The sequence below is a fragment of the Opisthocomus hoazin genome, chromosome 18 (assembly GCF_030867145.1).
Source record: "Opisthocomus hoazin isolate bOpiHoa1 chromosome 18, bOpiHoa1.hap1, whole genome shotgun sequence".
NCBI lineage: Eukaryota > Metazoa > Chordata > Aves > Opisthocomiformes > Opisthocomidae > Opisthocomus > Opisthocomus hoazin.
The window spans coordinates 6,512,949-6,526,745 of NC_134431.1; the positions used below are offsets into that span (position 1 = coordinate 6,512,949).

The 13,797-nt window shown below is 47.1% G+C and overlaps 1 protein-coding gene across 1 annotated transcript in view; it reads right to left on the bottom strand.

The window, feature by feature from the left end:
- The window catches only part of ARHGAP40 (Rho GTPase activating protein 40), a 42,734-nt gene extending 30,222 nt beyond the window's left edge, over positions 1 to 12,512 (bottom strand). The window contains exon 1 of the mRNA XM_075438846.1: positions 12,450 to 12,512. The gene's annotated coding sequence lies outside the window, so the exon portion shown is untranslated. The remainder of the gene's footprint in view (positions 1 to 12,449) is intronic.
- Between the last annotated feature and the right edge of the window lie 1,285 nt (positions 12,513 to 13,797).

Genomic DNA, 13,797 nt, shown 5'->3' on the forward strand with positions numbered 1-13,797 from the left:
ACAACCCCAGCCCGCAGCCTTTGGCTATGCCTCAGCACAGCTCCAGTCCCCCCACAGAGGCAGGGTAATTTGTTCTGGGACGCTTACAACTCCCCATGCTAAGCATGCAAAAATATATTAACAGGATATTCCCCAGGCCCTTTCTCCCTGCCTTCAATTTCTGCAAAATTTTATTCCTTCCCCGCAAATTTTAGACCCTGTGAAGAGACAGCCTTCCAGCAAGAACGAACCACCCCGCTGAAGGTGGGTCTTTCCCCAGGTAACTGAAGGCACCTGTGGGAAAGGTCTTGTTATACAGCAGGAGTTAGAGCTGCCTTCCACCAGCTCACCCCTGTTTCTGATAGACCCACAGCTGCTGTATATACACTTTGTGTTATATTTCTTATTTTGGTTATTCGCTACAAGTGGTGCTGATAGGAATCATGAGGGATTCAATTCAAAACTCGAGTTATCCATATAGCTCCTCCTCCACCAGCTCTGAACCCAGATAAACCACAGAATGTACCAGCCTGGAAGAATCTCTGCTTGTGAAACCCGGAGTTATAACCAAAGCCCTTCTATGAGCCACAGCTTTTACAACAGTACTGAATTATACGTAGGTAACATATTATAAAAAATGCATCCACTACTAAAGACCTTAGCAACGTGCAAAAGGTAAATCAAAGCAATTCTGATGCTTTTACTCAGGTACGCAGGCAACAGCTGCTGCAAAGCTAGGTTGGATGGAAATGTACACCGTCCTACGTGACCACACAAACTGCCCAGGGTTTGAGACACAAGAGGGGAGAGCAAGGAGAGAATGACAGCAATAACATTGAAAAGAAGAGATGTAGCTGCTCTAAGCTTCACTGCTTTTACAAATTCAGGAAGGTGCCCCAGGGAGCACCCAGCCTTTCCAAACAGCTTCCCACCAAGCGCTCCATGCCTTGAAACAAGTGGTTGGGTTTCAGGCCACTCCTTCTCCTGTACGCAAAAGCACATCTAAGCTGCCAGTACCGCAAGTAGATGGGCACAACAGCCCACAACTACATTTCTTTTATCCCTCAGCTATGTTCCTTCTCATTACATTTCTTTTAATAACTTCAGCCAGCTGCTTGCCATTTTTGACCGACGGATTTTCAGACAGAGAGGCTGCCAGTCACTCCTGCGAGTGAGCTTCATTGTCACAGGTTTCTAACGCAGCAGTAATAATTCATGCAGGCTCATCACAGAACTGAGATGAATAAAGTATCCAGAATGAAAGCAGAATTCTTTAATAGTACATTCAGCTCTGATTACTCACATAAAGCAGTACACAAGCGTTACTGAATGTTTAAGATCTCTGTGGGTAATAACAGCTGCACTACCATCTACAGCCTTTCACATATTCACTCCTGTCTGGACTTCAGTTATTCATGGCATCTGAGAGAAATAATCAGCAAGTTTATTTCCTAGCTTGTGAGAAAAGAGCTGAAGGAATAGGACACGAGGCCAGCTGAGTCTGCATTTTTGGACAGAGGGAATCCGGATAAATATTCCAACTCTACTTTTGAGCTCTCCAGCACGTTTCATGCTCCTGGACAGTCTGCTTGGCGTCATTAGAGATGAGCCAAGCTCACTAGGACGAGATCATCTGGATTACAGGAGCTGAATCTTACTCAAACATGGAGACAAAGAGACATACCAATGCTCTTAGCAGCCAATGAGTTCACATGAATCACTGGCACAAACCCAGCGCTGTTATCGTCACAGCTTCAGCGCACGAGGCGTTTCTGAAGGTATCTGCACGTCCTGCCAGACTGACATGACTTGGCTCGCTCAGTAGACCTGACTGTTTCAGGACCAAAAAGAAGGAGGAAAAACGTCCAGCATGCTTTTGGATAATTGGGAATTACAGCTGGGCAAAGTACGCGCACTCTGGAGACCTAAAGACTACAGGAATCCTCTGCCAGACCACAGGGAGCCCACCAGCCTGGGAGACCTGCCTCTGAAGACTGCCTGACAGAGCTCAGCATCAGTGCCTTCAGGCCGGCTTGAACACAATGTGCATGAGCTGCATCGCAAGAACTTGTGGCAGCACTATATTTTTCAAGCATCCCCAAAGTAATTAGTTATCATGAAAATCAAATGCAAGTGAAAGACACTGCAATGTGAAGAAGAGTGGAAAAACTTGAACATAGCTGAAATCCTTCACACATAATTCTTTCTTCTCCAGCAGCTTTATTTTTACAGAGTACATAATATTAGGAAAGCCTGAAAATAATTTATCCTCCCTCCATCCCATCACACATCAAGAAAACTATCACGTAGTGCTACCTATCCATCACGTGGACCCATTAAGATTAAGAGATTATTACAGTTTCTGGAGTCACCGAGGCGGTGAGGTGATCCGAGTCCCAGCTTGTTCCCAGTCTGCCAGGGAGGCAGCTCCCAGGCTGTGGCCTGGGGCGAAGCCCTGAGCTGCAGTCAATTCTGGGTAACAGGCACCGGCTCGCAGCAGCCAGCCCCGCAACGCCGGCTGGCTCGGCTCTGCCTGGAGCTGGGAGATCCAACAAGCATCTCTCAGCCCAACGGCTGCCGAGAAACAGCCACAGCAACACTCGGACCTTACAAAGTGCTTCTGCTCATGACTTGACTTCGTGAGACAAGACCTAACTTGCCTTCCTACTGGAGAGACACAGGCATGCCCACAGGAGCTGGGGTATCAACCCAGTGCAAGTGGAGAGGTAAAGCATCACCTTCCCCAACTGCCCAGCACCGTCTCCTCGACCCTCCCTGCTCCACCCACACGTAGACCCAACGATGAACGGTCAGGCCCTGCTTACTGTAAAACCCAACCTGCCTGCAGCAGCAAGCTGTCAGAGTGCTTAATCTGCTTTACTGCACCCAGGAGTTGCAACAAACAGAGGATTAGGACTTCAGGCAGTGGACATACAGCAACAACAGATGCTTCCTGAGCTGAGATTGTTTGTACGCAGATGGCTATTAATCTCACATTAAAGAAAAAACAACACCAGGCAAAGGAGGAACCCCTGGTATGTGGTGGGCTGCGATGCTGCAGCAGAGCGGGACTAGCCGGCTGGCAGTCAAAGCCAGAGCCACTTTGTCACGTTGCCATCAGAAGCAGCAGCTCTGAGCAGCGATATCCACCAGATATTGTTGGGTACACGGCCGCCTCCAGCTGCCCACCCCGTCTGACAATGTCATGGCTTGGGGGAGTGAAGGAGGAGGAAAAAAAATAATCATACGCTCTTTAGACACAGAGGCATATTTAGATAAGAAAACTGTAAAGTTGCCTAAACCTAATTACTACTATAAATGTAATTTAAACCACCCAACATTTCCACTGCTCAAGGAAGAGCTGTAATAATAGGAGGAAGCACCAAGACACAGCAGCTATTCTTCACACACAAAAACACTTATTCTGATGAATAACCAAGACATACTTACTAATTTAAATTGATTATGTTTCTGCCTCCTGGGCTTTTTCAGACTGTATAAAATTAGAAGTCTTTGCAGCTTTTTGAGGATGACCTTGTTTACCTCCCCGTTCAAACACGTGCCTGACATCTACCGGGTGCTGTGCCTTGCAAAAACCGTATCTTTCTTGCCGGACACTCAAGGCAGAAAGAAGTGACAGGCACCAGATTAATAACCATAAGCTGCTTGTTCACTTCCTTTAAACACAGCGACTGATTACCACTGCAACCAGCTAACAAAGTGCTCCACATCACTGCTAAGGCGTGACAGACGAGAGGCAGGAGGGACACAGGATCAGCAGTCAGTGTCCTCTCCGGCTGCGATGAGTAACCCCCATCCCATGCCAGCCCAGCTGTGCCAGTCGAGCTCACACGGGACTGGAGTCCACACTGCAGAGCTCGTCCCCAGCACCACCTCCACAGAGCGCTTTGCACCTCCTTAGTTTTCAGAGAAAACGAACATGCACGAGCTCAAATTTCCAAGCTTACGTCCCAGCCCACTTCACAAAACTCATTTTGATTTTTACAAGTTGAATTTTCTGTTCCCTTCTGGGAAAAGGATGGGGCAACAGAGCTACAGAGTGTTAGAAATGGACTACTTTACTCTGCTGCCCCAGTTCTCAGCCCAAAGACGTGATAGATTAGGTTGTTATCTTGTTTATTTCCTGCACCACAATCACACGCAGCGGGATGGGCTCCATGGGCTGAACTCACCATGAGTCAGTGTGACTTTGGGCATCCCAGAGGAGTTACTGCTCAAAGAATGCCAAACATCCACTCTCGAAAGAAGTCATGCACATGGCATGGCCCCACGATCAGGGTAGAAGCAAATGAGACTGCTGAACAATAGCTACTGATAGCTTGACTCAGCTAAGCTCGAGTTTTAGCAAGGATGGTGAGACAAGACGAGGAGAAGAGTAGGAGTGACCTGATCATAGCTACACATCTAAGCTATTTAGTAAGATTAGAAGTGAAACACCTAAAGACCAGAGTGTGGACTAAGCACAAATGCAGTTTTCAAAGCAATGTCTTGTTTGTGGGTTATTTTAATAGACTTCAGTATCTTCTAGTTTTAAAAATCTCCCCAGAAGTTTTTATATTGGGTCAGAATAGTTGAAACTACTTCAGCCATCAGGCTGGAACCCCCACTGTGTTATTGGAGCTTGTCTGTTGAACGATTACAATAAAAACTAAATCCACTTACCTAAATACTCCAAATTCAAGCTCCAGAGAAAAATACCTACCAAACAGGTCCCCACACACTATCCCTACACACGTGGGTATGGGGCAGTCACTTGGGAATGAAATGCCACTGTGCTCATGTGTGGACAGGACACCCATCAGCCCCTGAGCAGGGGAACAGAATGACATCCCCCTCTCAAAGGGAGCCGCATCGTTACAGATCCTGATTGCTCAATCAATTATTTCCAAAATAAAAAGGAAATTTACTACATCCTAGTAGCAGAAGTTTTTATGTAGCAGTCGGGCAATAGTAAGTGCCAATTTTCCCACTCCTAAGCAACAGTTGTGCTTGTACTCAAAAGTGCCATCATTTCTCCTAACAGGCTTCTGTTCTACTGTGTCACCTCTTTAGCAGTAACAGGTCCGTCAGGAGGAATCCAAACTTCTCTGTGTGTGGAGAGATTACAAGCGGCCCATAATTAAAATTTATGAGCATTCTCCTCTTTTGTCCTCTAGAAGAGAGCTGGAACAGAAACAGAACTGGGCTGCTGCTTTAAAGTCTCAGAAGTTAAAAAAGAATGTCAGCTGTCAGTATTTTTGCTATGTTGGCACCCTGCTCTGAAGTCACCACACAGAACTTGTTTGTACTAGTTTCATCTAGAAACGACGCAACAGCTGGAACAAAACTGCTTGAGATGCTGAACCTGATTTCACAACACATCTCTTAGCTATTAGTACTCAAGAGTTTGTTAACTCATTAGGAGAGGGCTTGTTTCTCCAAAATATTCATGACAAAGTTTAATTACCACGAGTCTTCATGAAAACCAGAATCAGAAGATTGCAGGCATGATCTAAGACTTAGGGGCCAATGAGAGGAATGGAAGAGCTTGCTACAGACATTTCCAAACTGTGTAGTGCAGGATTTAAAGGCAGAAAAACACAGGGCAGGTGAGGTTAATGGTGCAAGATCATCTCAAAGGTCAGTCACACTACAGTAGGGCCTATAAATTCCCACACAAAAGCTGTTTGCTTTTGTATAAAAATCCAGTGCTCTAACTGCAGGGCCAAAGAGGAGATCAGATGTCTGAAGTCTCAGGTATCAATGTCAAGTAATGTTGCAAGACAGATTTTTATTCTTCACTTTACACCCAGTGTGCAAGTTCAGAGTAATACAGTGCTATTGCAAGGGCAAAAAGACGACATCACATAGATCATCCACTGAATAAGCACCATCAAATCCAACACACTAAAGAAGCAGAAATTCAATTCAGACTCACAGGTGAGTTGAAAACTGCAAAGATTTCATAAAAGTAAATCTAAAGACATACACACAAGCAGATGAACTACAACACCCATGTTTTACCTCACAGCTGTGGTAAGGCTGATGAACTCCTGAAAGCAAACTGACATTCAGGATGATGTGTTTTACCTAGACTAGTCTAAGCAACCAAACTTTCACACAACGGACATTTTCTGACACGGGCAGCACAGGACTGTGGCTGCTGACTCACCTCCTGCTCAGGTTTTGGCCCAAAACACAGCTAACGCCGATAGAGCTCAGCCTGGTCTATGCTGGGAGCAGCACCACTGGGCTGAAGCAAGAGCTACACGTACACCAGATACAAAGGAGAGGAGGAGATAAGACCTGCTGTCCTCCTTGCAGCTGTTGGGCAGTTTCTGCTATGACTGAAACTCTTCAGAATTAACTGGAACAACCCACAGGAGTGGCAGAACCCAAACTTCCATGACGGAAGGTGTAAATACATCACCTTACCCAAAAAGCTTTCAAGTCGACCCACCAGCATCCATACTGCTGAGGGTCCCAGGCTTCCCACTGCGATGCTTGCACCATGACAGGGGAGGAAGAATCAGCATTCTCACCATCATCTGGGAAACTGGCTTCCTCATAAGCACAAGTTAGTGAATTTATTAGTTAATGAAGTAATGAATTAGAGCATTCACAAGTTACACCAGCCCATTGAAAGTGGACTGAGCCCTTGATTGATTTTTAGCTAATGAGCTCATGTAATAAAGTTGGATCCACAGGGTACATCCCCCTGTAACTTTGAGAGGTCCATAAGAACCACGACACTTGACTCAGTACTATCGTCAGAAAAAGTACTCATACAGGGTTAAATGATCTTCACTGATCCCCAGCTAGCAACTGAGCAGCAGCTTCTTGACCTTTACAGAGACTCGTTTTTCTTTGCCATCTGCTTTGTTGACAATGAGGTAAAGCTAATCCAGCACAAAACTGCACAGACCTCACTAGCGGAGTTCGCAGGAAAGCCTTAAAGCAGCAATTCCTCGGTCCTACTTACAGATTTGCTCCCTGGTTAGGTTTTCTCCCAGCCAACACATTGTTGCAGCTAGAATAAGCTTCTCAAAAAGCCACTCTCCAAAAAGCTTTTTCCACATGCTGGTATTTAATAAAGCCTTGAATTCTCCCATCTGACCTGGCAGTTCTGTGCTTGCAAACATTTCCTGGCCTGCAAACAGCCAGCAGCTTCACGCCTGCTTTACGCTGGCAAAGCAAGCACAGGAAGCACGAAGTGAATGAACTCTAAAACTCCTGGATTAGGGACATCATTAGAAGGACTGCTCCCAGGAGGCAGCCTTCCTCTCCCGTTAGTCAAAGGAAACACTGCATCTAAATACAGCTGTTACCTTTATCTGCTTTTACCCTTCTCATGCACAAGCTGGAGGGAGTCCAGGATTCTGGGATATTTGACCAAAACAACTGTATCGCAGATCAGCTGCAGGGATGTATATGTTGCAGCCTCATGTCTACCTTCCGCTATGAGGCATGCGAGGATTTCCTTCCACTGTGTTAGCCCTGCTGTTTTCAAACATTAACATTGTCTGAGCTTTACCTTGACCGAGAAAAACAACTTTCATCAGCAAAGCTATTTGTTGCCTAAAGAGGATATCCTTCCAGTTCCATTATACATTGGCCACCTGCTAGGGACCTTGCACGAGTTACAGGCTCCCCTTCACCCCAGCGCTTACGAGGACCCTCCAGGCAAGAAACACGGCTTTCATTTCCAGCATTGGTCATCTGGTCAGGGTTGTACGATCAAGCAGGAAAAACGAGGGTTCAAGAACTGGCAGCACGCTCAGTTGTGCACATACAGAGACACTGAGAAATCTGAGCTCCCAGGACTTCAGCATAACTGTTTATTTGGCAGCAGCTGTGAAAAGGTTGAAGTCACAGCAGCTGAACAGCAACCACCATCAGCAAGACAGCCTCATGCAAAAGTCATCTTTCCACCCCAAACCAGCAGTGCTACAAGACAGCCCTTCAAATGCCCCAGCACCCAACCAGGCAGACCTCCTTCTCTTCTGTTTGTGCTCTCCACGTCCACTACAGCCTAAGCCCAGTGAAGGTTCACCAAGATTTGCAGCTTAAGGAAAAACCCATATGTCATGCCACCTCCTCTAGGAAATAGGCACTGAACTGACCTCAACTAACTGGCCTCAACTAATTCAGAAACAAGACCCTTCAGAGAGAAGAGTACACCACATTTGTGCCATTAGTTACAACGATGTCTCTCCCGTGCTTCATTAGGTGACGAAGGCAGGGATAACTGAGAAGTGTAAGACGGTAACTGTTGATTGGGAGTCGGCTGTCACTGCTTCGTCCATGCACAGGCTGGTTGAGCAGACTCTTGCCATTGCCCTCACCACCTCCTTGGCCATCCCTTCCCAGCACACACGTAACAGTAACACGTGTCAGTACCAAGCTCCACTGCTAACAAAGTCCATCATCCTAAAAAACCCCATCTATTAAAGGGCAAAACAAGACAAATGGATAAGTACATTAGTGCAGGACAGTACAGGAATTCACTCACTAGAAGTGTGTTTGGGTCTCAGCCAAGCTGTCTACTGAAATGCTGAGGTCTCAGCTATACGTTGCATTCACTGTCATATCCTATGCCCAGGCTCCACCACATGATGGGAGCGTGTATGTTCGCTCGGACATCTCGCTGAACATAAGGCACAGTATTCAATTCAAGTAGCCAGGGACATTGCAACTTATCATAGATAAAGAAAATAAATCATATTATATAAAAGCTAAACAACTCTCAGACAACTGTGAGTTAATAATAGGCTTGCCAGACATTATGCAAGAAGATTCGAGGGTCCTGAAACTTCTCACTCTAAAAATTTTAAAGGTCATGAAAGAAAGAGAAGAATAATGTTTATTTTAAAATGTCCCCCAGTGGGGGTTGCCCTATTATTTTTCTGTATAACAGCAAAGTTCCCTTCATACATAGCTAGCACAAAGGATCTAGCAAGAAAGACCCTCATTTTTACAAGGGACCCGGATTTTGCAGACAGCTCAACAGTCCAGGCTGTAGCAGCCCAGGGGCTGATGGAATAAGCTGTGCAGATGGAAACAATTATTTAGGAGGGGAAGAACTCCTGCGTGCATGGAGCAACATCTCACTAAAACTGAAGCCTCCCACCGACACATTCCAGACTCTTGGAGTAATCTACTTTAGGGAATACGCTTTAAGCTACATCAGCTTTTGTATTTCTTTCTCCAAACTTCTTCGCAATCACAAAACATACTCCCCTGCAAACTGACACAATGGTCTTTCCAAACAGCAACAAATACCAAAAAGTATTATAAACAGCTGAATCTAAAACCTATTTAGAGACCTAACTTTTCAAGCAACAGGTTCTGATTTCAGACAAGCTTTTCACTACACAACACACCTTGAGGGACCTACCCACCCGATTAACAATGCTGCGGTGAATGACTTCTACCTGAAGTCCATAGCATAAAATAATGAATCAATCATACAGACCATATTTGATATGTAGAATATCAAAATAAGTGCCTTGTAAAACTCAAAATCATGTTTCTTAGAAAGGAACAGCATTACAGAAAGGAACAGCAATAATTGATTAGAAATATCTAATGAAGTGTAATCCTTTCAAGCCAGCTGCATAAAGAACATTTCATGTATGTTACAGGAGAAAAATAACTCCAGCAGGTTTCAATTAAGACTCACTGCCATATGGATTTTACATCTGCAGCAGGAAGACTCAAACACCATGTCACAACTAAGACATTTTTATGTCTCCAACCGAAAACCACTTGGAATAGAAGCACATGGGCCATAACATCCCCAATTCAGCAAACACATTGCTGAACAGAGAGCCTAAGAGACATACAAAGCTAGAATATACTCCATTCTTGGTCATGCATTGTACCCTCTAACTTTTAAAGGATAAAAAAAACTAAAAGCATGTAGCCTTTAGTTCCCTCCCCACCGAGCCAAAGCAGAAGCAGCTGGTGAAAGTCACCCAGTGATTTTTAACAAGGCACTTAATGGAGCAGGGGGGTCCCTCGCTCCATGCAGATAGAGAAGGACACTGTTTGCATGCGCTACCACAAGCACACGTGAAGAGCTCCTCCGGTCACCATGTCATCCATCCTTCCACTTAAAGCAGGGTCAAAACAGAAGCCAGAACAGGATGCTGAGGGTTTTGGCCAGCTGCGTCTTGTAAATGACTGAGGTGCCACAGCCTCTGTGGGCCCCCGTTTCAACACCCCCCCTGCACTCACAGGGACCAATATTTTTCTTTAAAGCAAGCTGGATCCTCACCCATTTAAACTTACAAAGCTTTGACAAGTGACACAATTCTCCATCCAACTACTCAAAGATGTTAGGAACTGGAAAACAACATTTATGGGTCTTTCAGCATCAAAACCACCATCTCAAAAAACATGTCTTGATTAAACCACGAGCTATGCGGCTGCCATTGGGCCCTCTTGGGGCACAAGGGACCATGAGCCAAACCTTGAGCATTATTTTTCTACTTGCAGCTGGACCCAAGAACCCCAATTCCTCTTTACTAAAACCAGATGTCAGCCAAGTTAAATCATCCCATGACTCCTCCAGGAGTAGGATGCAAACAGCCACAGCTCACCCAGCTGTTACCAAGAGAGGCCCCACTGACAAGTTAGGGAACCCAAGACCTTATCCCAAAATGCTTTGACATACTGCTTTCAGACATGTTTACAGCTGAAATCCATCAAAACACATTAGGTTACTTGAGTTTACACTAGATTAGAGTTTGGGTCTTTTATCAACTTCTTCCAGAGTTTTGAGCTCAGAGGAGAAAGACACCGATATCTATATTTTTCAACATATAATGCTTCCCAATGGAGTCTTAATGTTTAACCCCACCCCTGTAACATGCCTGCAAAGTAAATGCTTTATAAATATGAAGGGCAAAACAGAGAGATCAAGTGATGTGCAAAAGGTCATAAAACTTCTATGGTACACTTTGATGTACAGAAATGCAGACTTCTGTCTCCCAGAAGGCTTAACCTCACTCCAAAGAAACTACCAAAAAGAAACTCTAATGCTGTGCTCCAAAGCGCTCAGTCCAGGTTTTGGTATCAAATTCTTGCAGCTAAGAACACACTGCATGCTTGCTACAATACAGAAACGCCCTGGGATGGAGGCTGCTGGGTGCATATGAGAAAAGATGCTTTGCCCCAGGTGAACAAGATACCTTACAGGTGAATTAAATCCAAAACTACAGAAAAGCTTTCATTTCAAAAATAATCGTCTAATTGCAATCACTGCAAACAATCACACTGGAAGGAGCTTTACTACAATATCCAAGTCTGCAAGCTCTAATGTTCCTGCTGATGCCCAGAAAACAGCTTTTCCACACAACAGCAAAGGGGGAATTAAAGCACAAATTCACTGATGCTATTCAAGTGCTTGCAGACTACCAGGCAGCTGCATTCACACTGCGAACTCCAAACACTCAGCGAAGGCAGGCAGCGGGGCAGGCATTACAGCTACACTAAGGGTTAGGAAGATTTTAACACAGGTGGACAGCAACACAAAGCCTACAGGGTTCGACCCGAGTCCCCACGTCTGTAGGTCGGGGCTCGTTCTCCAGATCAGGTTCACACATCACCAACCTCTCGGAAGAAGCAGGGACCCACGGCACAGCCAAACTGGCCATTCCATATTACTTTTGGCCAAATCCCCCCACGTAAAATCTTTATTCTTAATACTCAAATATTTAGTCATGCAGTATTTCTCATAGCTCAGAGACAGGAAAACCAGGTAGAAACCACTCCTGCCATCAGCATAGCTGTGGTACCGGGCAACTCCGCAGGAACTCGTAATCCTCAAAGCAGGTTTCTCCAGCAGGTTTTCACGCTGGCACCGAGTCCCTGCTATTACCGCGACATTGCAAGCGACAGCCAGCCCCGCCAAGCTAAAGCTATTCTGAGTGTATTTACACAGACTAAAACCTCCCCAAAGCACGTAGTTTGGTATCACCAGGCTTTAAAACATCACCTTGCAACACAAGAAATACCAGTATTCTACTAGACCTCTAAATAGTTCACCTACCCACCTCAGTCCATCCACTTCTTTGCAACCATGATCTCAGTAAAGCGTTTTTAACTCGAATCGCGGCAGTTTGGCAACGGCCTCAGGATAACCAGGGGTTCTGAGCCAGCCCGGGCTCACCGCGCGCCCAGCCCCCCCGAGCCGCCCGAAGCAGCGCGGTCCCGGGCGGCGGGAGCATCCCCAGCGCCCCGGCCGCAGAGCTCGCTCCGTGCCGGCGGGGTGCTCAGCGCACGGAGGCTGAGGGCAAGGGGGAAAGAGAAAGAGCCGGAGGCTGCCAGACGACGTGCTGCTCGCTGGCTCCGGGCAGACAGCCTGGAGCTGGCAGGAGGGGGCTGCAGCGGACCCCCCGCCCCGCTCCCCAGCGGGGTGAAGCGGCAGCTGGGCGCCCCGGGCACCCCCCCGGGCATCAGCCTACCTGGGCGGGCCGGGAGCTCCTCGACATCCGACCGCGACACGACAGCGCGACAGCGGCACCGCCCGCCCCGCCCCGAGGGGGGCCCCGAGGCCCGGCCCCTGCGCGGGCTCCGGGGGAGGCGGAGGAAGGGCCGCCCCCCCCCCCCCCCCCTTGAACGCGAGGGACGGGGCGTCCCCGGGGGGAAGCACCCGAGCCCCCTGTCAGCCCCGGGGTGGGGGGGCGGGAGGCGGAGGTTTAACCCCGGCAGACAGCTGAGAAACGGCAAATAATACTGGGGTTTTTTTCCTCTAAATAAAGGGCATGTGAAAATAAAGTTGCAGACAAGCAAGTTTTATTTCGGAGCGTGTTGCTCCAGACAAATATTTGGAGATGCGGGCCTGGGGAGGGGGAGGCAAGCCAACACGCAGCAGGCGCGCTCCGCAATTAGCGCAGGGCAGCGGCTGTCGCAGCCTGCCCGGGCAGGACTTCGGGGAGACGCAGCTGCTGCAGACGAGGAGCCCAGACAGAGCTTCCACAACGTGCTTTTTGGGATGTGACCCCCTAATTCTGGTCCTCTTTTGAAAAAAAAAAAAATAATGTTTTTTTGACTGTGTATGTCAACACCAGAAGCAAACAGCTGCTCTGTTCATAGCCAGACAAGCGGGGAAACCCCGAGGCCACAAAATTACAGCTCATCCCAGCCCTACCCATCTCCTCGTGGTCCCACCAACCGGTTAAATTGAGCTGTTGGCGAGTGCCTTTGGGCTGTAACCAGACCTTGCACCAGCCCCATCTGGCTGTGCTGAAAGGGCACATTCTGGACAGAAATGAAGGAAAAACATGCTCAGTATCTGCTAAGGGCTTAATTATTTCTTGTTAATTGGAGGTAGGCTTATTTCATTTGTCACACCTGAGCATTGAAAAATTGTTCGCTGCTTTGAGAACTGACAAGTTGGAGACCAGAAGAGCACTAATTGCAGTAGGAGTAAAAGAATCACGGGGCTGCATGATGTTTCAGCCCCAGTGAGAACCACTGCCAAGAGCTATTGCCTTCACTTTGTCTGGTTGCAACCCAAGATCAGCAGTGGTGAGCAGAGGGCATCACTGGTGCCAGGGCAGCATTTGGTCCTTAACAGACAAGCAAGCCACCCCTCTGTGTCACAGGAAGGGAGCAGAGCATGCCCCTGGGCACCGGACAGGAGGCTGGCTGCTGTCATCCCTTTAATATTTAGCCGGTCGATGCTGTTCACTCTGATAACAACTGTCGTGACCCAAGTGTTGACTTCGTCATGACTAGGTTTCCTGTTCAGAGACTTAACCTCCTGCTTCCATGCTGCAGTTAACTCTCTCTGATCCTGAGCAGGATTGC